The sequence below is a fragment of the Anser cygnoides genome, chromosome 1, assembly GCF_040182565.1.
Source record: "Anser cygnoides isolate HZ-2024a breed goose chromosome 1, Taihu_goose_T2T_genome, whole genome shotgun sequence".
NCBI classification, from domain to species: Eukaryota; Metazoa; Chordata; class Aves; order Anseriformes; family Anatidae; genus Anser; species Anser cygnoides.
Window position 1 is genome coordinate 131991505 of NC_089873.1, and position 17603 is coordinate 132009107.

Consider the following 17603-nt stretch of genomic DNA (forward strand, 5'->3'; position numbering starts at 1 on the left):
GCAACCTGGAAAAGAAAGGTCTCAAGTCTGTTCCCCAAACTGTTCTTGTTTTGTTACAATTTTTAAGAAGGTCAGAATTTTACCTTATGCTTATGTTCCTGGAAAAGAAAAATATATCATTCAAGGAAGTCAAAACAAATGGTTCTAGTACTTCACTGTTCTTCTTGCCATGTATTTTCTTTGGTAACAACACTATTTTCTGAATTCAGGCTAACTCACTAGCTAGTCCCCTGAAAAGTACTTTTGGCAAGTAGAATGTTTTCTCAAATGTCTTTACCTGCCTCTGTTGACTTCAGAAGACAATGCTCCTAATTTCTTATACAAATGTAAGAAAATGGCCAGACAGGGTCAGAACAATAGTGGAGGTTACCCTGTACTCCCTCTCCAGCACAGTGAGACCTGTACATTTGCCCAGTACGAGGAGTTCCCTAACATTCCCAGAAATGCTTAAGGAAGGGAGTAGGAAATGCAGGTCACTCTTGGGTGATCCTTTCCCTCTCCATGCCTGGCTGCCAGTGCCGCGGGGACTTGCTGAGCCAGGGCAGGCTGTGAGGTCGAGCAGCCATCCCTGGCATAGCTCTCAGGTAACCCTCCATGGATCCAGATGGGCTCTGGCCTCCACAGCATCCTGTAGCAAGTTCCACAGCTTAATTTCCACTGTGTGAAAGAGGACTTCCCGTATTTGTTTTAAGCTTGTAGCCTGCTAATTTCAAAGGGTGCCCTTAGCTCTGCTGAGGCAGGAAGGAACGGCTATTCCATACCCACCTTCTCCAGAGCATTTAGGATTTACACACCTCAGTCATCCATCTCCCATTAGCTCTTTTTTGGTGTCAGCAGTTCCAGCTGATTTAATCTTTTCTAGCACGTTCAGTGCTTTCCCATACACCTAATTGCATGTCTTGTTCTCCACACCTTCTCTAGTTCTCTTGTGCTCAGCCACATCCTGCTGTGAGGGAAGGGAAAACCAGTCTTGCTTTTTGCAATACCTTTCCACACTCCCTCCATCCAGCAGGCAATAATCCACGGACATAAGCCTTGGAGGTTTTGCAGGGACAGTGCAAGGCTGACAGACAGACTGACAAGTCTCCCAGTGACCAGGGGAAGGAACCTCCTGCACATTTGGCAGAAGGACTAAGCCCTGCTCTTTATGTAATGCAGTCTGCAAGGGCCTTTCCGAGAAAAACCCTTGGGAGAATTTATCCTTTTTAATCCCAGTGGCTTCTCAGCAGGTGACTCCCAGTCCCCAATCTTCCTCAGACCTGAAAAAGCATCTGAGCCAAGGATTACATGTGAGGGGCTCCAGGAGCTGCTCAGTGTTGATGGCAGACCCCTGGTGCCCTGGCTACAGCCAAGCACCTGGGCTGGGAAGTACTTTTATTAAAGAAACTGTGTGTTACCTCAAACAATTTCCCTTGTGAGTTGAGTCTATCTGGGCAGACTGTTGCTCACAAAAATCCCATCTGTTACACAGCTCCCTCAGACAGGCTCTGTCAGTGTCAGGGTTGGAAACCAAGGTCCCCGGTGCCAGGCCTAGAGCAGTTTTAAGCCATTTGGGAGAATCCAGCCTCCTCACCCCCTCTCTCGCACTGTTTGCAGCAGAGCCAAATCATCCCTGGGCTGGAGAGGCAGCAAGGGAAGAGCCAGGCCCTCTGCATGCGGCGGGCCAGCAGCCAGCTATTGAGGGGAGCTGTGGATCTGGTCAAAGGATAGCAGTGACATTTACTACAGCGGAAAAACTGGCTGCTGGCAGTCCCGCTTCCTTTACGGAAGGGACAGGATGACTGGGCAGGCAGCTTTTGCGGGGGAGATGTGGCAGCAGGAGAACAAGCCACTTTTTTTTTTTTCTCCTCCACTTTCCATTTTCCTCATTTGAATAATGAACTTCCACATTTTCCCTGAAGGGGTACCTCTTTCTTCAAGATGTTATTGCCAAATATCTATCTTAAATGTCAGACATACACAGAGAATAGCACACATACAAACTGATCAGTAGACGTGAAGGGGTGCCATGAACCCGAAGCTGACAGTGAACAGGCCCTTGCAGGTTGCCACACAAGCTCCTGTGTTGAGGGAAGCCATTTTCTTCTGCCGAGATATCTGAATGAGCATCTGTTGTTAAGGGACTGAACAACGGTGTAGATTGAATTAATTCTTGTGACAGGCAAGCATTCTGTCAGAAACAATAGCATCAGCTGGGAGAGTTAATTCCTAGGTTTGTGTTATTAGTCACCCCAACCAACGCACATTCAAGCCAAATAGTGAGACAGGATGCCATACAGTATCTAATTCCTCCACTGCTCCATTCTTCTTGCTGTCTTCTGCTTTAATTAAGTGCCATTAATCAATCACTGGTTAATGAGGAACCCATATCACAATGTTTGGCAGTATAATACAGCCGGAGCGAGATTTGTTCTTAGCACTTGAGCCTTGCATGCCAGGCCATATGGAACTGCATTGCAATTGCAGCTGTTGATGAGGCAGCTGTAAGCCCGTCCAAGCCCCACTCTCCTAAATAAGAAGCATTTCTTTTGCTCCCTCTTCTGCCTCCATCACAATATGAATGACTGTGAGCAGAGGACTGATGTCTCATTCTGCTGTTTGCTGTAATGACGGTAATAAGCACAGCTGAGACATTCCGAGATATTTTAAAGCCTAAAGTCAAGATAGAAGGCAAATGGTATTTTCTAAGGCTTTTGGATACCAAATCCTCTGGAATTTGGAGATTGAGAAAGAGAAGAGGAAATGAGTCTCTATGAAATTTCAGCAGATTAGTTCATAGAAGTTAGGCACCTAAGCTGCTTTACAGACTGGATTCAGGCTTTATTTCAAATATCAGTGAGTATCTATTTCTGTCTTTTAAAACTTTCTCTGTGTTTCTTACCCCAAACTATGGTTAGTCATCCAATTTTGCAATAAATTGGCATTTGGGCATATCATTGAGTGCAGTTGGTTTTGCACGTGCAATAGTCAGAAATATTTTATTCAAAATATGTTTATCGCTGGATGCTCAGGAAGGCACAAAGATCTCCACGCATAAAGCTCAGCAAAGAGGTTATGCAGGAAGGAAGAGACCAGGAGAGAGAAAAAATGCTGAAATAATGATAAATAATACACTTCATCCAACTACAGCTGACTTTTCCAAGTGCATGTTTCTTATCCACAAAATATTCACCATCTCAGAAAACACAGTATGAATGGAAGGTCATTAAAGAAAGTGAGATGCTCTGTCATGTGATCAGGCTATGCCTGGCTAATGTTTACTCAATGTTTGTAGCAATCACTATGGTGCATGGTCATCAGAGACAGAGAGAGAATCTTTTTTATTCCAGTTATCTATTTTCTGTTGTAGGGGTTTGCTGCACAATATCAATCCTAACTCAGTATACAGCCTTTTGTCACATGAAATGATTCCACTGCCTTTTACAAAATGAACTGAAAAACTGATGGAAATTCTCAAAAGATCATAAGACTTTTTGTACTTGATTGCCTCACTTTTGGTTTCCTCCATTTCCTCATCCATTTGCAATGGATGGAACAAGATATGAGAGTGTCGGCTTTGAAAATAAAACAGGGTTTTCTATTGCAATGAATTATTATATTTATTGCCATTGAAAATGGTCTGACTTGCAATATTTTTTCCAGACTTTCTAGCTACAGTGCACATTCTCCAAGAGACAAAGTGGCAATCATAGAATCATTAAGGTTGGAAGAGACCTCCAAGATCATCTGGTCCAACCATCCCCCTACCGCCAATATCACCTACTAGACCATGTCCTTAAGCTCCAGGTCCAACCTTTCCTTGAACACCCCCAGGGATGGTGACTCCAACACCTCCCTGGGCAACCTGTTCCAATGCCTGACTGCTCTTTCTGAGAAGAAATGTCTCCTAATTTCCAACCTGAACCTCCCCTGGCACAATCTGAGGCCATTCCCTCTAGTCCTATCACTAGTTATCTGTGAGAACAGGCCAACCCTCACCTTCCTCTCCCAACACCTTCCTTTCAGGTAGTTGTAGAGATCAATAAGATCTCTCCTGAGCCCCCTCTTCTGCAGCCTAAACAACCCCAGTTCCCCCAGCCCCTCCTGATAGGACTTGTGTTCCAGGCCCTTCACCAGCTTCGAAGCCCTTCTCTGGGCACGCTCGAGCACCTCAATGTCCTTCTTGTAGCAAGGGGCCCAAAGCTGAACACAGTACTCAAGGTGCAGCCTCACCAGAGCTGAGTACAGGGGGATGATCACTTCCCTGGTCCTGCTGGCTAAGCTATTCCTGATACAAGCCAGGGTGCCGTTGGCCTTCTTTGGCCACCTGGGCACACTGCTGGCTCATGTTCAGACGAGCATCAATCAGCACCCCCAGATCCTTTTCCTCTGCACAGCTTTCCAGCCACTCTGCCCCAAACCTGTAGTGCTGCATGGGGTTGTTGTGACCAAAGTGCAGGACCCGGCACTTAGCCATGTTGAACCTCATGCCATTGGCCTCTGCCCATCGACCCATCCTGTCCAGGCCCCTCTGCAGGGCCTTCCTACCCTCCAGTAATGGTACCAAAGAGGGGAAAATGAAAATTTCATTGAGTATCTGTGGAATCTTAGATAATATTTCTCATTTTTCAACTCTCTTTACTTAGCATTTCTGCAACATTTTCCTGCTAGCCAACTCTGACACTATGGTTAGAAGATTATTGCTTTGAATAGTAATCCACGATATTTTTGGATGCTTAGCATCCCTGGCATCCCACATCACATTCACAATGAGGCCAATTTATCCCAGACATATGGGACTCACTGTGTAAAATATATTGGGCCTGTCTGCATTCACCATGTCTGGTGCATCTGGAACATGTTGTGACTGTTACACACACCCAACCAGGCACATTGAGCCTGTCACATCTGGGTGGCACAGGGGTGACAGATGTGACATAGAAATCATCTGCACATGAACAGAAAACCTGGAATAGCTGAATGCAATATACTTGGGCTGATCTGCTTACAGGGACAGAAGGACTATCAGATATGCTGGATTTCTCTTACTATCTAAAAACACTTTGACAAATATTATTTTCATCTCCTTTACCCCTTGCTGCATATATTCCATTTCTTGAGACAATTATCTCAAGCTAGCAATCATACCCTTCTAGACATTTCTCCAAGAGACACTTAAGATACCATAGACCATGATCTCTGTTCACCAGTAAGTGTAACAATTTGGAATTTCCTGATTTCAGATCAGGTTTCAAAGAAAAAAAGGAGATTCTTCACTAGTGAAGATCACTTTTCAGTAGAACATCTCTGATTATCTTTTGGGTAAAACACTGTTCTCTTTGAAGCAGAATAATAGCTTTACTAGTTTGACATTGAAATGTTCTTTAAACCAGCTTTGATAGCAGCGTGAGTAATAAGTAGGGTTTTTTTGTTTGTTTGTTTTTGTTTTTTACAGTAACAGATCACTTAGACTGGAGCCCAATTACAAATAGTCCAGCCAGGGGCCCAAAAACAGAGAGACTGACCTTGGTCCAGAGAAGACCTCAGAGCTGGAGTATTTAATGGCATCTACCTTACAACACAGTTTACCCCAACTGCAGCCAAAGAAAGAAAAAAACCCTTCAAATATTTGTTTGGATTTGTAAAGGAATTCTCTACAGCTAGACTTGCATATTTCACAGATAGAGTAAACATGGTAACATTCAAATCTTCCTGCATAAATATTCACAGATGCTGGATTCTAAGTTTATCCATGTGGATATTTGCCCTGTAAGAGCTAGTACTTTCATCCAGTCAGGGCAGGGAAATTGTATTACTAGACTTATGTGACCAATTACAAGGTTACACAGACATCAGCCAAGCACATCTGAAAAGAACAAAATTTTTGAGAATGCAAGTTTTCTGTAAACATGGTGTTGAAAACTAACAAGTTAAATGTGTTTTAAAGTTTTCTTTTTGTTCTTAATTATTCCCAAAACACTAATCACAGCAATATTTCAAATGTCCTTAAAAAGGGCTGTTTGACATGGCTGCTTGTTTTATGTTGACTTTCTGAATCTTAAAAGCTAATAGATAGAGAACTGGAGATGAAGGGTAACCCCGTTAATTGATTACATTTATCACTTTTACACATTTAAACTGCTTAATAAGCATATATTTACCAGTTTCTAGGTGTTTTCACTATATATATATTAGCTTGACTTCAATGTGAAACAATAAGAAGCACTGCAGTAAATGTGCATTTCCTTATTTGAATAATGTGGTCTCTGAATACTCTTGAGCAAAGATTCCTGAAATGTATCTAAATGCTTTGACAGTCAGTGCTTATCTGATGCTCAAAAACTATTTATGACATTCATTTCTGTAAGTAGCAAAGAGCTTCTAAGATGCCAGTGAAATGCATTTTTATGTGACATGAGTAATCTTTCATCTTTCTTTGGACTATAGAATTCCCACATAATGCCATAGTAAAAACATCTGCATCTCAGTGCAAAGCAAATGATCACAGTTTTTACAGCCTATGCATTTAGAGCCACTACCTCTTTCTTGTTAAGATTAAATTCCTTCATATGCCCACAAATAAAAAGTAATGCATATTTGGTTTGAAGTTATCTTTTCCTGAATTCAGGTTGCTGTTTTTCTTTCTCTCTCTTTTTCTCTCTGAAAAGAGAAAACAAGTATTTGAAAATACACCAGGGTTTCAGGCTGCTGTGATTCTGGTGGTTTAGATCTGCCTTCACTAATGAAAAAAATAATAATCCTCTTCCACATGTCCCACTTTTAAAACCATCATTTATTTTAAGCTTTTCAAGATGCTCATGGTTCTGTCAGTATCAGATACAATTCCTACAGCCATAAGTAAAATTTTGTGGAATGAATTAGAAGCTGAACAAAGCAAAACAAGAAAAGATTTATGATTGAGAAAGCACTACTTTCTGAAGAACAACGCTATTTTCATTTCCCTCAAAAAAGACAATGTTCAATACTTCCATAACAGTGCCTCTAGTGAACATGCTTTATTACTTATTGTAAAACTCAGAATTGAGTTATCACTGGTTCTTGCATTTTAGAGACAACCAGACAGTTTCTGAATACTGCAAACACACTTGTGCTAAAAGTTACATCTACAGTGTCCCTTAATGATGCTTATAGTCACTGTTGACATGAACTCCATTTTGAGCTACTTCAGGGCACTCACACAGTACTTCTTTGAGTCTGCATATCCAGTCTGTCCGGTCATTGTAACATCTGACATCTCTGTTAGACTTTTTTTTTTTTTTTTTAATCCAAGGATATTTAACTATATGTCCTTTCTGAAAAATCCAACCTAGCACCTCAACTTTTTACCTATCTGCATGCATTTTAGATCTGTCTCATGTACTTGTGCAGTGGTTATAGTAAAATTAATACTCACAGTTTTTCCAATGCGAATGGATTCTTTTAGTCTGCTGTTCACATCTCTGGCTGCCATTATTATAAAATCATATCCAGGCAGGTTAGCCCTGGAAGATAAATCACATCAGTGCAAAGCTGGTTTGTGAGCTCTGATTTATTTGCTTTCTTAGGCCTGCAGGGCTTATGAATCTCCACACATTGTAGTTTGCACTTTGAGACCAGCCTGCTCTGCTGTCTTGGATTCTTTTCCCCAATTAGAGCACAAGTAAGCTGTTACCAAAACATTTGTGACAACATGAGGTGAGTAATAAAAGACGAGAGGTCTGTCTCACAGGAACAATGCTACAATGAAGTTGCAATGGCATTATATGAGATGATTTGAGCTCAGGTAGCAGAAGTTTATACTTGGGGTCAGAGGGGATGCACCTTTCAGGTGGCTGGGGTGTCTTTGCTGCTGGTGTTTTGTAAATTTATTGCACTTCTGGTTTCAAAGCCGTGGAAAACCATTTTTGTTCACACAGTGTTCTTTCCTGTCACAGTGATTTTGCTAGTTTTTCCAGGTACCAATAGTTTATTGATGAAATAATGACATTATAAAAAGCATTATCTTTTTGCATGCACTAGAATGTTTGCATTAGGAATAAGGGTTTATTGCACTTCATATAACACAAGAAAAGTATAATCCAAAAGCTGAAAATGTATGTTTATGGATAAGAAACCTACTCCTTGAATTCTGCTAGAAGTCCCCCATGACCATGTGAGTGGTGGCCAGCTTGTCAGATCCAAATAAACCCTCTCCAAAGCTTGAACATAGTTGAAAGTTATGCTTCCTTTCAAAACCAAATATCTTCTCAAACTTTGACCTTGCCCGCTACACCATTCTCTCACCCCACAGTGCTACTTCATGAAACCAATTCTGTCCCACCTGCCAAACCAGCCTCACAGTCTGCCTCCCAAGCTTGCTCTGCTCCTGCCTCCCTGCAAGTACATTGCATGCACCTTCGTGAGAAACTTTACCATACATCTGCCAGGCTTCTGGTGCTGTCATTCCTTGTGCTGTGCACCCACATTTGCTCAGCATGCAAAAACTCATGGCCAGGCCTTGCCAACCACAGCTCAAGGCTTAGCATATCTCAGATATTTCTTGGTTTACAGTCCCATGCAGGTGATGCAGCAGACTGAAATGACCTTGCTCCCCAGCAGTGCCAGTTCAGTGAGGCCCTGAGGTGCAAGAGGAGGAAAGTGCTACAACAAGGAGCAAGCAACAACTCAAATACCTGCAGGTGCCAGCACACCAAAATCCCTATTAGAAGATGCAATCCTGGTTCACCCTACACTTAGAATCCTTCCCTGCCATGTGGCCTGATTTAGTCTCTCTCCCAGATATCTCTAAGATAAAGCAGTTGGGAGACGGCTAGACATGTGCTTTTCATGATTGGGAGCAGCAGTTTGGAGACCCTGCTGCAGAGGAAAAATCACTTTGATCAGGTGAAGGTCCACCAGAATAGCCAGGGCTATTCTCTGCTTTCATGACTGCATTTGCTTGAGGCCAAGAACCAGCAGGTTATTCTCCCAACCAACTCTGGGTGCAAGTGTGCGTCCCTGAAGTCACAAGGAAGTATGCCACTGAATACAGTGGCTGCAGGAGTCTCCCTTTGGCTTTCTGCTCACATACACCATTTGCCAGGTATTCTTCTCTGTATGACTGAGTCCAAATCTTATTGCAGTTGGTTGAACTCTCTCCATTGCCTGGAGGGATGATTGAATGCAGGCCATAGCGAACACTGAATGTGTTTTGAGAGAAAGAGAAACAAAAGGTTACACAGGAAAGGAAAAAATTAGTTCACTGAGATTCCAATAAATACAACAAAAATCAATATGAATAGAAAAATGCACTGGATTTAATAGTGCAGCACAGTGAATTGTAAAGTGGGATGATATTTTTCGCTGTGTTTATTCCTTTGAATTCAAGCAGGAAGGAAAGGATTTTTACAGCTCTGGAGCTGCGCCAGTCAGTTTGCCTTTCCTTAGCGCCCAGCTTTTGGGAATGGGAGCTGACTCCCAGCTCACTGCCTCTTCCCCCGCCTGCACACATGCAATCACGAGCTCCACTCTTCTGAAATGCTGCTGCCCCATTCCCTCCCCCAGACACAAACCCGGTGTTTTCTTCACCCATCCTTCATTGTCATGCAGAGCAATTTCCAGATAGACATCTCTGCTGCTGCTTTCACTGTACTGCACTCCCTCACAAAGAGTAAGCATTTTAAATAGCACATGGAGTACAGCAAAAGCCGCCTATTCTGGGTTGTCTGAGAAAACAGAGCATACATTTTTCCAAAGAAATGCTTAAAAAACTTTGGACCCTGGACAGACCATCATCCAAGATAATTTACTGGACTCCAAAATCTCTTGTATTTTTAACTCCTCATTAGTAACTGAGATTTTATTTTTGCATTTGTAGTCCTTAAAAATGTCTATGCCTTGAGGTAGCCCTTTGAAGAAGTGTACATTTTGATTTCTGATAATTGCTAGAAAGTGACATTCCTGTAATCCTTACTAGTACTATTCGAGGATTTAGGAACTGTTTTTAGATAGAAGTACAGCTCTGCAAATCCCCTAAGGAGGAGCCATGGGTAATGGGAATACAGAGGTCACTTGAGCCATGAATTGTGAACTCTGCATCCTGTCAGATGGTATTATGAAGGGGGGAGAAGGGAAGAAGATGGTTTTTCATTCTCTTGAAAAAACAGTGGGAGACTGGGAGACTGTACTGTTCCCTGAAAAGAAATAAAGGTTTTCCTGGTTTGGATAGATGACCTTTTTTAATTGGCAACCGTGTTGTGACCGGATGTGTTAAGAAATCCAAGCCAGGGTCATTTGGGATTAAACTGTGTTAATTCCTGAATGTAAAAAAAAAATCTGTCATTTAACAAGAAAAAATGGTAGCAGTGTTGTGAGTGTTGTGAGAGCAGTCAACAAACAGGCCATGGATGACTTCTGGTTACTCCATTGTTCACACGAAGAGTTTGAGACCTTGGAGCAGATCATCTAGTAGCCAAAATCTTGGCACTTGCCCCATGTAGCACTCCTACTTATTAGAGTCACACCAGTGGATCTACCTAAAGGGTGGGGTGTGTGTGTGCAGCCCTCCAATGTGTCCTGAAATAGGCTGGCTTGCACAAAGACACCATCAGGTCACTGAAGCCAAATTATACCACTTTTTTAGTCTGAGCGATACTCCTGGCTGAGTTTTTTGCTTCTTGATGCAGTCAGGTGAGTAACATATCTGTATGGTATTACCAAAAAAAGTAAAACTTTATTGTGGTGACGTCTCGGGTGGAGATGGCAGGGGATCCTCCTGGGATAAGGGTTGAAAGGCGTGAGGGGAGTTGGTGGCCACCGGGAAAAGGAGGCAAAGCAGGGGGGAAACAAAGCAAGGACAACAGCCAAGTGCAATACAAACAGTGATGGCTCTACCTCAGAAGTAGGGCTGGGCTCAGACCATGACAGCAAGACTCTGATCCACATAACTTTGCTCTCAGGCACTGGCGCTGTGCAGAGCCACAGTCAGCTTGCCCCACGGGCTGCCCCATACATGCTCCGCCCCAGCCCAGGTGGCTGTACAGTAAGGTGAGACAGCAAGGACTGTGCTAAGAAACAGAATGTGAGTATGTTTTGTTTGTTTGGGTTATTTTTTATTTGCACCCAAAGTGAAAAAGATCACTGTCTAGTCAAAGATGCAGCCAGGAACAGATTAATGATACTTCAGCACACACTTCAAATACATGTAAACTCATCCTGCTGCTTGTGCTGTACAGACTGAACAATAAATTCAATGTACAGGTCACTAAGCACACAAATATTGTTGTCCCCAGTGGGGTTGTGGGCCCCCACTGTTGTTTCTGTGGATATAAAGAATGAAAATGGCTGGATTTTCATTTTTTCCTGTTATGTCTCTATGAACATTTTGGCTATGGGTATAACACCTAGAACTTTTGTGAGTTCTTTATTAAAATGTTTTCTCTTCAACAGAGTGTAAAAGGGTTAATTTTTTCTTCCTGTGGAAACCAATAAAGTCTGCCACTTTGTCCAGCTAAGCAATTAACACTTCAAAGTTTCTACTGGTCAGAGCTAACTGATAACAACCTGAATATGCTGGTGCTTGGCTAGTTTATTATTCAAATTAAATATTTCAAAGGAATTCAGATTGGGACATCATGCCTTTGAAGCTATGGAAAGACCCCAGTTTAGGGTTACCATTTCAAAGAGATTTTTACAGCAACTTTTAGATGCAGTAATGTTGGTGGTGGCCAGAGAATTCATTTGCAAACTGGATAGACTGAAGGAACTGTCTGGCTCAGCTGAAACAACTCGAGATGTGTTCAGTGAACTGCACTGTAAGACACCTTTAGAAAGGTGGTTGTTAACTAGAAGGATGAGGCAGTATATCACTGGGTTTTGAGATTCTGCATTTGTTCAGGCCATTTTGAAGCTGGTCCTGAGATCAGTTTGGGAAGATAGATGCATCAGGAAAACTTTTACAGACATGAAACCCCAAAGAAAAGCAGAATTGGTTCTTTTTATCTGAGTGTGATAAGAATGCACAGTTTGGTAGAGCTCTCACCTTGAATGGCCTCAGTCACTTAATGAACCTCAGCCTGATCATGGCAAAATGGGATTGCTAACCCTAAGCATTTAGAATTCAGAAACCAGACATCTAGAGTACGAAATCTGAATTTTAAGACCTCAAACATTAAAGATTAAATATCTCTGCATTAGATTTTGGTCTTTATTTATTTAAAAACTTGAACCTCTGGGGTTTACATTTTAAAACTTTCCTCTTCCGTTACATAGGCTGTCAGTCCTTTTTAGTACTATCATAACAGCTGTAATCATAGAATAGGGTACCTTCTTAATGGTGCTGTATTAACACAAAACAAAATCAATGTCTCATTTCCAAAGGTTCTTAGAGCCACAAATCATAAATACATTGCATAGTCTGAGTGATTTTGACAACTGAATCCCATTTTCTCCATTTCTTAAACACTTCATCTCCTAGATCACATTGAAAGCTACTTAGTCTTGCAAAGCTAAATGGAAAAGGTTTAAGTAGCTTTAAAAATCCAAGTCTTGCAATCGGAGGTCACCTGAAATCAAAAATTGACATCTTGAGAAAAGAACTGAATAAGTCAAGGGTGGCAAATTAATTATAATAAATAAAACCAATAAATGATCTCTAGAGAGACTCCCAAAACTTCTTTTACTATCCACCAACACTGTCCAAGTGAAACTATAGGAGAATTTAAAACAGAAAGCATGAAATAATAAATTTCACCTGCCTCCCAGTATCTATCCCTTTGCTTCATAAGCCCTTTGACTGTCTTTGTTCAGTTCAGTTGTTCCATTCTTAGGGTGACAGGAATAAATCTTTAAGGGCATATTTTCTAACAATGTTATGCTTACTTTATTTTCTGCTAGAAAGCTGAAATTATCTTGCATTCCCTTGTGAAGCTACTGCAGGCTCATGTTTAAATATTTTATGACTTCATTTTAACATATTGTCAAATAATTTCATACGTGGGTCTGATCTTTAACCTGCTGAGTTGAATTATGTCAATTCATTTGATCATTTTATGAAAGATAGACTGCATTATAAAAAACAGGAAAAATTGTGATTGCAGGCTTGGTCTGCTGTTTATCCAACTCCAAACATGGGGGGCTGAACTGGTGTAGGTGAAGCATAATTCCCTTGAGTTAGGCCCTATTGAGAGAGCCCCATGGGAATGACTTACATGCACAAGGGATTTGGCCATAACATTATAAAATGCAGACTTACTCTCCTCATCAGGACACGAGGGTGCAGGTCAAAGAAGGACATGGAGGTTTGCTTCTGGTGTGATGGTGTGGCATGTTTCAGTAAGAGATCAAAGGAGAAGCACAGAAGACTAATGCAAAGTGGAAGCTGCAGCAGGCACCCTTTTACAGATGCTGGTGAAATTATAGTGACATGTGGCTTCATCAGTCAGAATGGAAATCCAAGTGTAGAGCAAAATGAAAGGTCAGCAGGCAACCTCCCTAATACTAATTGAACCCTCTGGGCAATGACTGACAGAGGCACAGCCAGCACAATGCTTTCTGGACCTAGGTATGCTGCTTGTAATGAAATAAATCATTTGATGGATGCAGCTTGTTTCTTGCCCCCTGTGTAGAGCTGCCCATGATGAAGATTTCAGTTCAAATGCATTTCAGAAGAAAAGGGGTACCTTCTCAAGGAATGTGAACCACTGTAAACCAAACAGGAGACTTCTAAAGACATGAACAGCTGCAAAGGCCATGTCAATCAACCCTTCTCTAACTTTGTGGAGAGTATGGTTTTCTTTCACTTATTTTTAAATAGAACAGGAAGTAACAGAAGACATTCTAAGCCTCTTCTGATATATCAGTACAAACAGAAAACCAACACAAGTATGACCTGACACCTACGTAAGGTTTTAGGCCCAGTTTCTGCATTGCTATAAACCAGTATAAATGCAGTTCTGGAGGAATACTGTTTTTTATGAGAAGTTTTGACTTGCAGTGATACAACTCTGAAGACAGCTGCACATGCAATGGCAGGTGTTGCATCCTGGAAGCAGCTTCAGTGATGCCCCCAGGACTTGGTACTTGGCCTCCAAATTGTTGCCAGTAGGCAGCAGCCCTTGGCCTTGTCCTGCTTGACTGCCATCCCAGCTGCTTCAGAGGCAGGAGAGGCCAGAGGGACCGTACCCATCTATTTTATCCGTTGCCATCATTGCAAGGGCAGCCAGGAAAATAGGAGGCTGTACAAAACACAGAACACTGTCAGTGCTGCAGATGTGTAAATGCACTTCCAGGGATGGTCTAATTCTCAGAGATATAATCATTTTTCACCAGAAATAACATGGCATGTGTGGTACCGGCCCAACAGGTGCTGCTATAGGCAAGCAATCACAGAATCACAGAATCATCTAGGTTGGAAGAGACCTCCAAGATCACTAAGTCCAACCTCAGACCTACCACTAACAAGTCCTCCACTAAACCATATCGCTAAGCTCTAAATCTAGACGTCTTTTAAAGACCTCCAGGGATGGTCCACTTTGGTATTTGGGCTGTGCAAGAAACAAAATCAAATGGAGTCACACAAAGTTGCTCAAACTGTATAGGTCAATGCATTCTTTTTCATAGGTGAATGAGCTATGTCTGTATAACCAGATAACCTGATCCCCAGTATGGGGTTGCACCATTAAAGTCTTTTACTAAAATTAGAGCGGCATACCATTTTGTGTCATATCAAAGCCCCAAAAGTCCTTTCATCAGGTCATAGAAGTTGGAGCTGGTTAGACTTTTTAATTCTTTTAAGCAAGAAAATTTCAATCACTGGTTATTTCCCATAAAGTGTTCCCTGTGACTAATCGTTCTAACACTTGCTGTTTGTTATTCATGGTAGGGGAGTGTCAGGCTCTCTACTCCAGGGACTTATTTTTCCCAAAGGGTTCATCTACATTGGCTTCCTTGGAAGTTAAAGCCAATGTAACAGCAGGGGAAATCTGCTCTCAGATTGTATGACTAGAATTTCTATAAATAGGTGTGACTGATGTAGTGCAATGAAAATAATTGATTTTTCAGTGTGGCAGCTGAACCAAAAAATTGAGGGGAAAAAATAATTTAGTCCATCTCAGCTCAATTTGTTGGTGGTTGTTTTGTGTGTGGGTGTGTGGGTGTGTGTGTGGGGGGGTGCTGAGCAAAATATTTCATTCAGCTTCAGACATAACCATTCATTTCCCAACCTGGTTGTTTCTGATGAAAAGCTAGTTGTTGGAACAGACAGACCAGATTTAATAATCATCTACAGAGTGGATGGGGAAATGCAAATGTTCCTCCTACTGAAGTGCCTGCCGTGTAATGCACTCCTCTGGGGGTCCATGCTGCAGACCCTCTTCTGCTGGCAGGAACCCGTCTCTGCAGAGGCAGGTTCCTCATCCTCCGTGTGCTGAAGAAAGAAGTGGGTGATGGACCCTCCAGAGAGGATACACAGGGGTGTAGCATCTGCTTCGATTCATCTTCAAACCTAATCAGTGAACGAGGCATGGAAGGGATTAACCCAGCTGCCCTGCCTGGCAGGGAGCGCTTCTTCCAGGGTGGCAGGCGGCTGCTGCCTTCTGTTTCACGGACTGGCCTAGGGTTAAGCCCAGGCTTCCCAGGAACGTGCCTTGGCATTTGATTTCAGCACAAATTATTCCCTGAATTTGACCCAAATGCAAGAACAACTTTGAGAAAGACAAAATAGCTTTTCTCACAAAGTGTCCATCAGTTCCATAATGAGCCATTTCCGAGCTGTTTCTCAAGTGTATTTGACAGCCCTTTGCTATCACAGGTACCTTTCCATGGATATTCTAGATATTCCTGTGAATGACCATGTATACATTTCTATAGATAAATAAATGAGAAGGGACAGAGATAGCATCAGATCAGTGTTTGTAAATGATTTCTCACAGGTTCTGAGAGTTTTTTGTTTTGTTTTAATTTGTTTTGTTTTTAGGATCTGATTGTAGGGGTTGTCATCTTTTCTGCAGGGATGATTTTGAGCTGGGTTAAACAGTGAAATGGTCCCTGAAGTGGATCAAGCAAGCACCTCTCTCTGTTCTTGGTTGGCAGGAAACGGGCTGGAGCTGCTCTGTGTTGGTGTGGCTGTGGCAGGACTCCGGTTTGCTTGCCAGACTTGGTCATTAGTTGCATTTTGTTATGTTGCATTAGTGCTTATCTTGTTGGTAGCAGAGTCCAGCTCTTAAACAATTGCTAAAGTTGCTGAGGTTCTTTCCAGACACTTCTGTGAAGCTAGATAAGCCTCCACAAGGGCAGTTTTCCATATTGCTCTGCCTGTGAATCATGCTGAGCTTAATGCGCAGTCATGCTCGTTTTGACAAAGCAGGAGATAATTCACTGCTAGATAGGTCTTCAAAATGAATGTGAGTAGTCTTGTGATACTCTATATTATATATGATTATAGGCATGGCTGTACTTGTTCAGGAAAGGAATTTGTCCTGAAAGAGACAGATGCATAGGAAAATCTCTTTCTATTTTCCTGCCCTACATTTTGTTTAATAATAAGGGATGAATAGAGTTTAATAGATTCAATGGAAGCAGCTGTGTTGCAATTAGAAGGCTTAATTAGTATTTGCCCAGAAGTTTGAACATACGACTGTATGGGGTGTGGGGATGGCTCGAATGATCAAAAATGACTGGTTGTGTGGTTGATGCTTCAGAAATCTGTTTCCTCCTGTGCAGCTAATGTTCAGCTAGTACAGTACAGTGAAAATATAATCCTTTGCAAATCACTTTCTGGATCTGAAAGTAATCAATTATCTGTGACTGATTACTGTCTTAGGGCCAGAAAAGTACCAGACACCTGCTATTTCCATTCAAGCCACTGAGAATCGTTGGTGCCCTTCTTACTGTCAGATCGTTCATGCTCTCAGCATATTCAAATTTGGTATTGTAATGTATTCTTAGTTAAAAAGAGGACAAGCACTGACTTCCCAGAAACAACTGTCCCTAACGATGTCCTTGTTTTAGGTCTGAGATAAGAGCAATTCAAATACTCTCCTGTTTGACTGCCACTTCTACACAGTTTCCTAATTTAGCTTGAGACCACAGGCTGTATAGCTTTATTTAGAATTGTGCTTTAAAATTATATCTTCAAAAGCTTTCCTGATTTAATTACTATTTTTGAGATAATGAATGTATGCCAAGAAAGGACAAAAAGATTAAAATGGCTAGCTGTGGAGCAAAGAGGTTTTCAGTTCAGATCTGAAAAGAGATGGAGAAATTTGAGATGGCTGTTGTTGCAAAAAACATCAGAGGGGAGCAGTCAATAGGGACACGGCTCTGTTACTGGGCTGCTAACAATGCCACGTTCTCGCTCTCCATAGCAATGTGTTTGCTTCCTGCTTCAGATAATCTCATGTGACTTTTGTTACTAAGCAAGGAGAATGTCAACATGCTGTCAGCTGGAAAAATTAAGTAACCATCTTTGTAATCTGGTTAGTAAGGAAATTCTTAAAGAGTAGGCTAATTGGACAATAGAGTGTAAGTATTAAATAAAAGCATCACTATTGGTTTCTGGATAATATTAAATAATTGTCATAGCTATTAACAGTGCAATAACTGGAGAATTTCAAAATGGGGAAAATCTGGCCCACAGATGGATTTTC

The 17603-nt window shown here is 41.8% G+C and overlaps 1 long non-coding RNA gene across 4 annotated transcripts in view; it reads left to right on the forward strand.

Annotated features, from left to right (window-relative positions):
- The first annotated feature begins 1634 nt into the window (after nt 1-1634).
- The window catches only part of LOC106042539 (uncharacterized), a 60258-nt gene continuing 44289 nt past the window's right edge, over nt 1635-17603 (forward strand). For 2 of the 4 annotated variants that reach the window (XR_010826337.1, XR_010826335.1), the window contains exon 1: nt 1640-2835. This is a non-coding gene — a long non-coding RNA (uncharacterized lncRNA). Of the gene's footprint in view, nt 2836-17603 lie in introns of all 4 variants that reach the window. The other 2 variants (XR_007164412.2, XR_010826336.1) reach the window with 2 other exon arrangements.